Source organism: Lepisosteus platostomus, chromosome 16 (assembly GCF_059453375.1).
Source record: "Lepisosteus platostomus isolate fLepPlt1 chromosome 16, fLepPlt1.hap1, whole genome shotgun sequence".
Classification (NCBI taxonomy): domain Eukaryota; kingdom Metazoa; phylum Chordata; class Actinopteri; order Semionotiformes; family Lepisosteidae; genus Lepisosteus; species Lepisosteus platostomus.
This window is the reverse complement of record NC_142626.1, coordinates 7,690,483-7,700,907: the sequence shown is the minus strand read 5'-3', so window position 1 is coordinate 7,700,907 and position 10,425 is coordinate 7,690,483. Positions and strand designations below refer to the sequence as shown.

The window sequence follows — 10,425 nt, the reverse complement described above, 5'->3', positions numbered from 1 at the left end:
TGGTTGGGTAGCTGCACTTCGGTAGCTGTATCATGTCTGTCATAGGTTATTGTAACCGTTAATTGTGGTGTGCTGACCAGCCATTTCTTTCCCACCTGCTCAACCTGGGGTTCGTTAACCTCACGTTTGCTCGTCACTGTGGCTTTACACTTTTCAGTGGCAGCCCCCTTTCTGATACCACACAACCTCTGAGTTGTGTCCCTAAGGAATGGCTTACTTGGGCATACCCAGTGGATATCCTTGGTTGATATACACAGTTCCAGGTTTGGAACAAGGTACAAATTCGGATCATCCTCCTAGTAAGCTACGAGCGGTGGGGTGGTCAACTTCACATGCATGTCCCCCCTCCAGAAGCCAACGTTCAATATAGACTTGAGTCTATAGATATCCTTGCTACTCACGATGGGAAGGTTCAACAGGAAACCTATTTCCTTGGCTTCGGGGTTGACATGTATGGGAATGGCACTGCCTAGACTGTATGCAAGATGTACTTGCAATGGCTGCACCATCTCGGAAGTGGTTGACTTCAGTACTTCTTCTACTAAGGACAGTGGAACCAAGTAGGTTGGAATCTGTCCCATGGCTAGGCTAGTTACTGTGGCACTAAGCTCCCTAAGCAGATCCTGCATCAGCATTCTGACCTGTTGCACATAAGCATAGTCCCACTGTAACACGTCGACAATCCTGCCCACGGTGTGGAGGGTGTTATTTAACAGTGCTGCATGAAGGTTTACTGCTAAAATTGTGCCCTGTAAGGTTTTCCCTAGGCTTTCCAGCCGCTGCTGCTGTTGATACAGCTTGTCATAAATTTCTGGCATTTCCTTACGTAACCCAGACACCTGCCTTCTCAGGGTGGTCAGGGTGACAGTGTTAGCAGCAAACAGACCCGCTGAAAACAGCGAACCCACGGCGGAGGCCGCAGCAATCAGACCCCCCAAGAACCTTTTGGGGCGGCTGAGGCCTGTCATCTCCTCCTGGGTGACTGTTGCCTTCCTCAGCTGGCGGAGCATGTGTATAGTGTCTAGCTGGGCATGCCATACAGTATCCCCAGCCCACTGCCTACCATGATAGGACACCCTACTGTTCATGCTGATGTGCTTCCGAAACACATCATGTGGGTCCAGCCGTACATACACTCGCTGAGTATATGTTCTGCAATTTGTTAACAACAATCCGGGAGCGTCCTGCAGGACTATGCCGGTAGGAGGACCAGGTTCCACAACTTCAAGGGGCTGTGTCGAGGCGATCCACAGTACTGTCAGGACCAGCCGTGGCAGTTTTAGGATTCCCATTCTGGAACACAGATGAGGCACATGGTACAGTTCCACTATATTTTTGAATATTTTTTCCTAGCAGGACCTACACTACAGTACCTAACTACCTGCAACTACAAAGGGGCACCCCCCTCTTTGATCGGGTTTAGACTTTTAACCCTATTCTGTGTCCTCCGGCGCCATTTGAGATGGGCGATACAACCGGAGGTGGTTGCGATGCACCCACTTGTAAACCAGAGATTGCCTTCCCTTTTCAATCCGAATTCGATAAGCTACCGGTGATACCTTATCGACAATCTCGTGGGGTCCTGTCCAACTGGGTAAGAACTTCCGGGCCACCCCTGTGGGTTTGGCAAACTGGAAGTACAGGACCTTGTCTCCTACTTGGAGTTCCTGGTTAACTGCCTTTCGGTCATAGTATGCTTTCCTACCCTCTGCACTCCTTCCCAGATTGTTCTGGGCAAAAGCAAAGGTTGCCTGCAGATGTGCTCGCAGGTCTGAAACATACTGATGGGCCGTAGCAGCCCCCGTCGTGCTCAGGTCCTCCACCCCATAGAGACAGTGTAGGGGAAGAGTCATCTTCCGACCTGTCATCATCTCAAAAGGTGGGACCCCCGTAGAGCAGTGGGGCGTGGCTCGGATGGCCATCAGAACCAGGGGCAGCTTAATGTCCCAGTCCCTACTGTTGGTGGAGACAAACTTTTTGAGCATACTAACCACCGTTCGGTTTGCCCTTTCTGCCTGGCCCGAGGATTGAGGGTGGTAGGAGATATGCAACTGGGCCTTGACCCCAAGCATATTCCACAGGGTTGCCATTACTGTAGCTGTGAAATGGGTTCCCCGATCCGAGTCCACGGTCAGGGGGAGTCCCCATCGACTGAACACATGGTTCACCAACAGCACTGCAGTTGTCTCTGCCGTGTCGTTGGGTGCTGGGAGGCACTCAATCCATTTTGTGAATGCACACGTAACAGTGAGGAAATATTTGTTCCCTCTGGATGACCTCACCAGCGGCCCCACCCAATCCATTTGTAGATTGGACCAGGGGAATGTCATGCCCTTTTTCTGGAGTGGTGCACGGTGCAAGGGCCGTGATGGTTGGAACTGGCTACACGTCAGACACCCCTTTACATACGCGGCGATGTCTTGGCCCATGTGAGGCCAGAATGCCACCTGCTGGATAGTGTCGTACGTGGCCTTGATTCCCCGGTGACCCCCACAGGGTTCGTCATGAGCGTGTTGGATCATGACCCCCCGATGACAGCGGGGAACTACCCACTTTGGGACACCTTGTGCAACTGGTACACAAACCAACAACCCCTTTATAATTTTTAGGTTGTCTTTCACCTCTGCCAGCTCCTTCAGCTCCGGAGACTGGCTCAGCACCTGCTCTGAAAGAGGTTGACGCACTGGGTCAGCGATATGCTGATACATTTGCCCAATTGCTGGGTCCTGTTTCTGCATTTCCGCAAGATCAGTGTTAAAACCCTGTGACCCCAGCACTACAGATTGAGGGTCAGCTCCGACATCCTGTCTAGCCCTGCTTCGGGTGACCGCCTTGACCTCAGCCACGGTTTCTGGGGGTAGCCATTCCTGCTGGAACTGCCAGGGATCACCCTCTAAGGCGCCAGATTTGGCCAGCCGGTCGGCCTCATCATTCCCGTCTTTGTCGGGTCCCTTCACCTGGGAGTGTCCCTTCACCTTCCTCCAGTAAACCATCATTCCAGCCTCGGTCGTGAGCTTGTCACTGGCCAGGAACAACTCTTTGTTCTTTACTTCCTTGCCCCGGGCATTTTTCATGCCGTTACCCTTCCAATACGGAAGATGGGACACGAAGCTATGTCGGGCGTAGTTCGAGTCACTACAGATGACAAATTGTTTAAGGCCATTTGTCAGGGCCTGCTGGAGGGTGATCAGCACCCCAGCTACTTCCGCATACTGACTAGTCTTTGGTCCTAGCTTATAGCGGGTCGGCCCACAGGGAGTATTGTCTTGCCAGACTACACCTACCCCTGCTAGCACCTGCTGTTCGTGGCGAAAAGAGCAACCGTCAACATAGGCCATGGGTAAGCCCTGGCCCACGTTCTCATCGTAGTACCGATGATTGTTCGGTAGCTCAGCAGCGGGAATCATTTCTGGAGCTTCCATGTCAGTGTCACAGCCGTGACACACTTGGCCCAAAGCCAGGCCCTGTCCCAGGTACATTTTCTTGCTCTGTGCATAACGTACCTCTATCTCATAGCCTTGTAGGGCCATCATCCATGCCACAATCCTGCTATTTGACACCCTGCCTGCTTTCAGTCTCTGGCTATGCAGGAATGTCACAGGTTGGTGGCAGGTTTCGATGATGATCTTTTGTCCCCCTACATAACTACGGAAGTGTTCTACCGACCAGACCGTAGACAACAGGGCCTTCTCGCAGTCCAAGAACTTTTGCTCCACTGGGGTCAGGGCTCGACTGGCATACGCCACCACCCTTCGCTCTTGGTCATATTCCTGACTCAGAGCAGCCCCAAGGCAGTGCTCTGAGAACCCTGCTTCAAGGTAGAAGACCTTATTTTTGTCAGGGTAGGCCAAGCACGGCGCACTACCGAGTTTGCGCTTCAGCTCCGTCACAGCCTGTTCTGGGGAAGGTCCCCACTCAAAGGGCACGTCTTTCTGCAACAACTTGTGGAGGGGCCTTGCTATTTCAGCGTAATCCTCAATGAACTGCCGGGAATAATTACATATTCCCAGAAAGCTGCGCAGTTCAGACAGGTTAGTGGGCGACTTCATATTCTGGATAGCTTGGACTCTGCTGGACTGTGGCTGTATGCCTTGGGCTCCAACCAATAGTCCCACGTACTCCACTTGGGTCCTACACCACTGTCCCTTGGCCAGAGACAGTTTGGCCCCTGCACGGGAGAGCTGGGTCAACACATGCCTGATCTCGGCCATGTGTTCTTCCCAGGTCTGACTCCGCATCAGAATATCGTCCACATAGACCAGGTTGCCCCTGGCGGCTGCATCACTCATGGCTTTGTGCAGAAATATGTTGAACTCCGCTGGGGAGTTAGAATACCCAAAGGGGCATCGATTCCAGGTGAACTGCCTGTTTCCGAAGGAAAAGGCCAGTTTGTACTGGTCTGTCGGTTCTACCTTAAGGGTCCAGAACCCATTGGCCACATCCACTGTGGTGAAATATTTTGCTGTTGTCACCTTGGCTAACTCCTGATCTAAGTAGATCATTGGCCATCGTGACAAAGGAACCTGTTTATTCAGCTGCCGGTAGTCAATGGTCAGACGCCACTTACCATTGGGTTTCAGCACCGGCCACAGTGGGGAGTTATAAGTGGAGTTACACTCCCTTATGATCTGACGCTCTAGTAGAGCATCCAACGTCTGCTTTATGGACTCGTATGCCGTGAGGGGAATGCGATACTGCCTGACATAGGTTGGGCGGGCGCCAGGGGCTGTGGGAATGCGCACTGTGTGCAAATCCGTCACCCCGCAGTCATAGGCATCCCGTGCAAACACTTCCTGGAAATCCTGGAAGATCTGACGCAGCTGCTGACGCTGGCTTTCCGTTTCCAGGGCATCTGCCTTACCAACCTGTTCCTGTACCTGCTCTAGGAACCCCGCTTTTGACGGCATGGCGGTATCCCGGGTCGCACTCTTGGCTGAGTGGTCCGTCTGAACACCTGCGTGTACTGTGTACACAACCATCTCATCCTTATCGCTAAGGTCCACTCTGCACACCTCCTGGTTGCAGAATCCCTCTATTGGCATAATTGCGATCATCCGCCGGGGGTAGGTGTAGTACACCTGCTCGTTTCCCCCCTCCCTGGCCAAGGGACCAGGGAGCTGCCCCAGTACTGGGATGGCCAGTTCGAAATCATAGAAACCATTGTCAATTACCAGTCCCATGTCAGTGCGAGCAGGGATTTTGACATCTTGTTTTGCTATGTTCTGCACCAACAGGCAGGTAGCTCGGCCATTCCGTTCCAGTCTGGGGGTACCACAGACTGCTAGGTTCAGTCTGATAAACTGAGCTGATAGTTGGAAGAAAACCATCTCAGCATCCATTCTCTGTCCCTTCTTCAGGACAAGGCGTACCGGAAACCCTGCGGTTGATGCAGGAACGATCAGGTCCGATTCATTTACAACCTGGCAGGCCTGAGGAATCGTCTGACCTGACCGAATGTTCTCGGGGTCGCCGCTTAGAGAGTGGGCATCTGGGTTCACCCGTGTCCACAGCACACTGTTTACTGTGTCCAGCTGGGCGCCCAGTCGAACCAAGAGGTCTGCACCAATACAGACCGAATGGGTCAGCTGAGGTGCTACCTGGAAGTAGTGAGCAAACTTCCTTTTTCCGATGCAGATGGAAGCTACACAACTTCCTTTGCTCCAAATGGACCTATGAGGTGGGGGTGCCCACCACAGAACCTGTGACTGCGTCACCAGGGTCACTTGACGGCTTCGCGACAGGTCCTTGAACAGACCTTCACTGATTATGGACTTCTCAGAGCTGAGGCTGAGAACTACATCATCAACCTGCACTTCTGCAACCTGGACCCCTCCCACCACCATGGGGTGGTAGTCCTGGTCCCCCTGAGGTACCAGGGCGCACAGAAAGGACTCCCATTCATTACCGGACAGGGAGATCCACTCTTCTTCAGGGATGAAAAAGGGGTGTGCTTTACCTGGCGGGTCAAGCAGCTGCTCGGAGCACTGCTCCTGTAGTTGGGAGACCGTGGGAGTGCTGGCCTGGGCAGGACTTCCCTGTAGTTTTGGAAAGCAAGAAGAGACATTTATTTCTCGTCCAGAGGAACCAGGTGGAACCTCCAACTCAGCTATAGTGTTCAGTGGGCACTGTGTGGTCACAGCATAACCACTGAACCCCTCTTTTTGCTGTACGACAGGCTTAGGGTTTTTGACCTGAGCCCACAATTTTCCACGCTGGCAGTCCACCAGAGGCTCCAGCCTGTCAAGCAGGTCTTGGCCAATGAGTAGTGGCTCTGTTTTAAACCTAGAGATGTAAACAGGATGCACCACATTCATTGGCCCGAACCTAAGTGCCACCCACACTCGGTGTGTGATCCTGGCATGATCCTGGGTATAGCTGGAAATCTCTATCTTACACGGTTCTACCTTAAGTCTGATGCCTTTTCCTTTCGCTACTCGTTTGAGCTCGCTGAGTAGATCGGCTGACATCAAACTAATTTCAGCCCCAGTGTCAATCAGTGCTTCTCTATCTAAGACGCTTTCAAGAGAAACCTTGATATAAATACGCCTTGCTTTGCCTTTCTGGCTGAGATTCCCTAAGAATTGTTGGAAGCCTGCCTTTCCTTTGACTTCAGGGGCGGGGTCAGCGCCCAACTCAGAGTCACAGCCTTCTTTCAGGCAGGAACCCTCCCACCCAATCAGATAGACTGAGGGAGGGGTTTGGGGTGGATCCCCGCCTCCTCCAGTGAGAAGGGGCGTGGTCCTCCTAAGCTCATTCACGCTTCCGGCATTCGGTGCGGAAGGTTTACCCTGTCCTGGTCTCTCAAGCAGGGCTTGTTCAAGCCGGGCCAGGCGGGCTGCAGTCGACTCCCCTCGTCCAGTCTTATGATAGGCTCTGCCTGAGCCCTTGCCTTCCCCGTAGCGCTCACGGCGGCTCTGACGCTTAGTGCGGTCTTGCCTGCCTATTTTGCGCCGGGGCTTATAGGGCTCAGGAACCTCAGCTCCCTCGAGCTGAGGCGAGTCGTCAACCCTGCTGGCTTTAGTGGCGAACATGGCCGTTTTAGCAGGTTTTCGCTCTGAGGAAGCAGAGACTTCAGCTCCCCAGGCTTTTTGAGCCAACCTTCTAATGTCAGCCATTTTCATCGCTTTTGCATCTGTGTGCATCACAATCATTTTCCTGACTGAGGGATGCAGATTAGCAATGAATAAACCTTTGAAATTCACGTTTTCTTCGCAACCCTCTTCATTCCGCCCTGCAAAATAAGTGCGCCTCTCATAATAGTCGCGAGGGGCTTCAGCTTTTTCGTGCTTAATATGGTGCGCAGCGGCCACAGCGGCTATGGGATCGATAAAAGCCGAAAATTCTCCGATCATTGCCTGACACAGCTCCTCAAAGCTATTACAGACCTCCGGTCCTTGTCTGGACATCCACTCGTGTACCGCTCGGCTAGTAGTTTTCCTTACTAACAAAGCCTTTTCCTGTTCGGACGCTCCGGGCATAAACTGCAAAGTATGTCTCAGCTCATCGATGTAGGTTTCCACATTGTTCCCTGACACTGACGGGTCAAACCTTTCTACATCTTTGGCCAACTGCCTCAGGGAGTGGAGGTTAATTTTTACGGTTTCTCCGCGAGCAGGGGGACGGCCGTGATCAGGAGCAGGGGGTCTCTGCCTGAATTGCATCGCCCTTGCGTCTCGCGCAGGACTCGGCGATCTCCCCCATGCCGATCCGACCACAGACCCTGGCCGGGAGAAACCTCCTCCCGGCGCGCTGGGTGAGCGCTCCGGGCTGCTAGGTGGGCTGGCATGCAAGTGGGATCTAGCCTGTTTTGCTTCCAGGACGGCAGCATCTAACTCCTTTTGCCTTTCCTGGCTGAGCTCATTTAAACTCTCAATTTCTTTTTCTTTTTCTTTCAAGCTCGCTTCCAGGTCTCTCCTAGCTACCTCAGCCGCAGTTTCTCTAGCAGACAGGTCATCTAATTTACCTAAAACTTCCCTGAGTCTGTCTTCACTTTCCTCATTTTTCACTCTCTTTTCTCTGATTATATCCAACAACTCAACTCGCTCCGCCTTATATCTTTCTAGCTTTCCCTGAAGCTTTTGAAACTTTGTCAGCTCGGACAAAGACAGTTCCAGCTGTTTAGCTAGATTTAAGGCGAAACTCGATAGGACCTGAACTGCGTTCACGGACCCTCCTGTGTTAAGCTGGTTCGCTACTTTAACTACTAAATCTACTTGCAGCTTCTCAATATCATCAAAGTTCAACTTTTCGATACCGCTCCAGTAACCAGGATTGTCGTCGCTAGAAATAGTACTTATAAGCGACTCCACTTCAGACATTTTAGCAGCCATTGTCATTACGTCAGAGAAACTTTAAGAGTATTACTTTTTTTCCTTTTTACTAAAATACAGTATGGAATTTAAACACCCGAGCAGATGGATTTCCAATCAGCACACATTACACTAAACGCTAGAAAACAGGGGGATTTCTTTGCGCAGTTATCAGCACACCCGGTATTCGCGTATAGAAGCCGCGGCGCTGTGCTGAACTTGAACTCACAGCAATATCAGTTATTCTGTGCGATTGATTCTCATTTCATTCTTAACTCCGCCCACCCAGGGACGCCATTAAATGTAGTGGTTTTGATGGGTTTACTGAGACAATTATTAATTGTAGCAGTAATCACGAGGTTGTTCGTCGGGGCTTTTAGAAAATCAATCGTCAGAACAACTAACAACGCACACACACGGGTTCAATACACGGGATACATTTATTAATATAACTGTGCAACAAACATATATTAGTCTGCCTGGATACGAGCGGCAGACCTTACGGTGAGGGTTATCAACATACAAGGTATATAATCTCGAAGAGATGCAAACACAAAGAGATACACAACAGAGAATATATGTCAATATATATCGTTCGGTTACCAAATCGCTAATCAGTGTTATTACCCACTGTTACTCCAAACTCGGAAGTAAATACATTACTCATGAATTAAATTGATAACAACTTGTGTTGAGGTACAATTGAATTCTCGAGACGCAATGTAGAACATGGGGTTTACTTATCCACTGTGTTGGGATTTGGAATTCCCGGCACGAACACCAAACCAGCTGACAGGCTCTGTTGCAGCCTCTGTTGCAGCGGTTGTCCAATGGGCGTTGTGACGGCGTCCTCTGGCTACCGGCCAACCAGTCGAGGTGCAGCTCGGAGTAGGACGGGCGGAGGAATCTGACTGCGGCGCGCAGGGCAGTCGTTGCTCCGAGGGGATCTACCAGCAGTCCGGCTGGCTAGTAGAAAGTCTCTATGCACAGAGTGTGACCGCGAGTCCTCACAAGTCACTCTTTTGCCTGGGAAGAAACTGGTTCGTTCCCGGTCCAGCGCTGCTTCTGAATAAGCTATTCAGGTTGTCGACGAGGGTCCAACTGTAGGCTGCCGTTGATCAAGCGGAGCATTCACGTTGGTAGAATTCTGAGTACGTACGGGATCCTCGGGGTGAAGGAGGCCGGCCTTCCTAGTGCGTGGAGTCTTGGTCCTGGCACAGACCGGGCAAGCCCGGGCGTACTCTGCAGCATCAGATCACATGGAAGGCCACTAGAAGTCCCTCATGAGGAGGTCCAGAGTGCATCTGCAACCAGGATGGCCCGCAAACCGGGAGTCATGCCCCCACTGCAGGACAGCAGAACGCTAGTGGTCCGGTATAAAAAGCAGAGAGGAACTGTAGTTCTGTTGAGGGCACGTCTGACCTGATCCTCAATAGAGCAGTGGATCGCCCCCAGGATTCTGTTGGATGAAATGATAGTCCAGATCCGGGGGATCATGGATCTGAGAAAGAGCATCAGCCCTCCCATTCTTGGAGCCGGGCATATAGGTGATAATAAAATTAAAGCGAGAAAAGAAAGGAGACCAACAGGCCTGACTGGAGTTGAGGCGTTTGGCAGACTGAATGTAGGCCAGGTTCTTATTGTCCGTAATAATGACAAAGGGGTGATGAGCCCCCTCCAGCCAGTGTCTTCATTCCTCCAGGGCCAGCTTGATAGCTAGGAGTTCACGATTACAATTTCGCATTGTAATTAACCACGGCAGGGGAGAGCTTCTTAGAAAAGAAGGCACAGGGATGTGGAATGTACTTTTCTCCGTGGCGCTGAGAGAGGACTGTCCCTACCCCATAGGCTGAGGTGTCAACCTCAACAATGAAAGGCTGAGAGGGATCCGGGTGTCGTAGAAGTGGCGCCGAGCTGAAGAGTTGTTTTAAGCGTAAAAAAGCCTGGTTAGGCTCCGGGTTCCATTTACCCAAGCCTGGTCGGTTGCGGGTTAGAGCCGTGATGGGCACCACGACGGAGCTAAAGTTCCAGATGAAACGTCTATAGAAGTTAGCAAAACCTAGAAATCATTGGATTTGCTTTAAATTAGGAGGAGCTGGCCAGTCATTGATAGCCG

At 51.6% G+C, this 10,425-nt stretch overlaps 1 long non-coding RNA gene across 1 annotated transcript; it reads right to left on the bottom strand.

Moving 5' to 3' along the window:
- Positions 1 to 306: 306 nt before the first annotated feature.
- Positions 307 to 7,520, bottom strand: LOC148646792 (uncharacterized). Its single transcript, XR_015927528.1, has 3 exons — positions 7,386 to 7,520; positions 5,957 to 6,035; positions 307 to 1,293 (listed from the first exon to the last, which is right to left on the bottom strand). It is a non-coding gene; the product is annotated as an uncharacterized LOC148646792 (long non-coding RNA).
- Between the last annotated feature and the right edge of the window lie 2,905 nt (positions 7,521 to 10,425).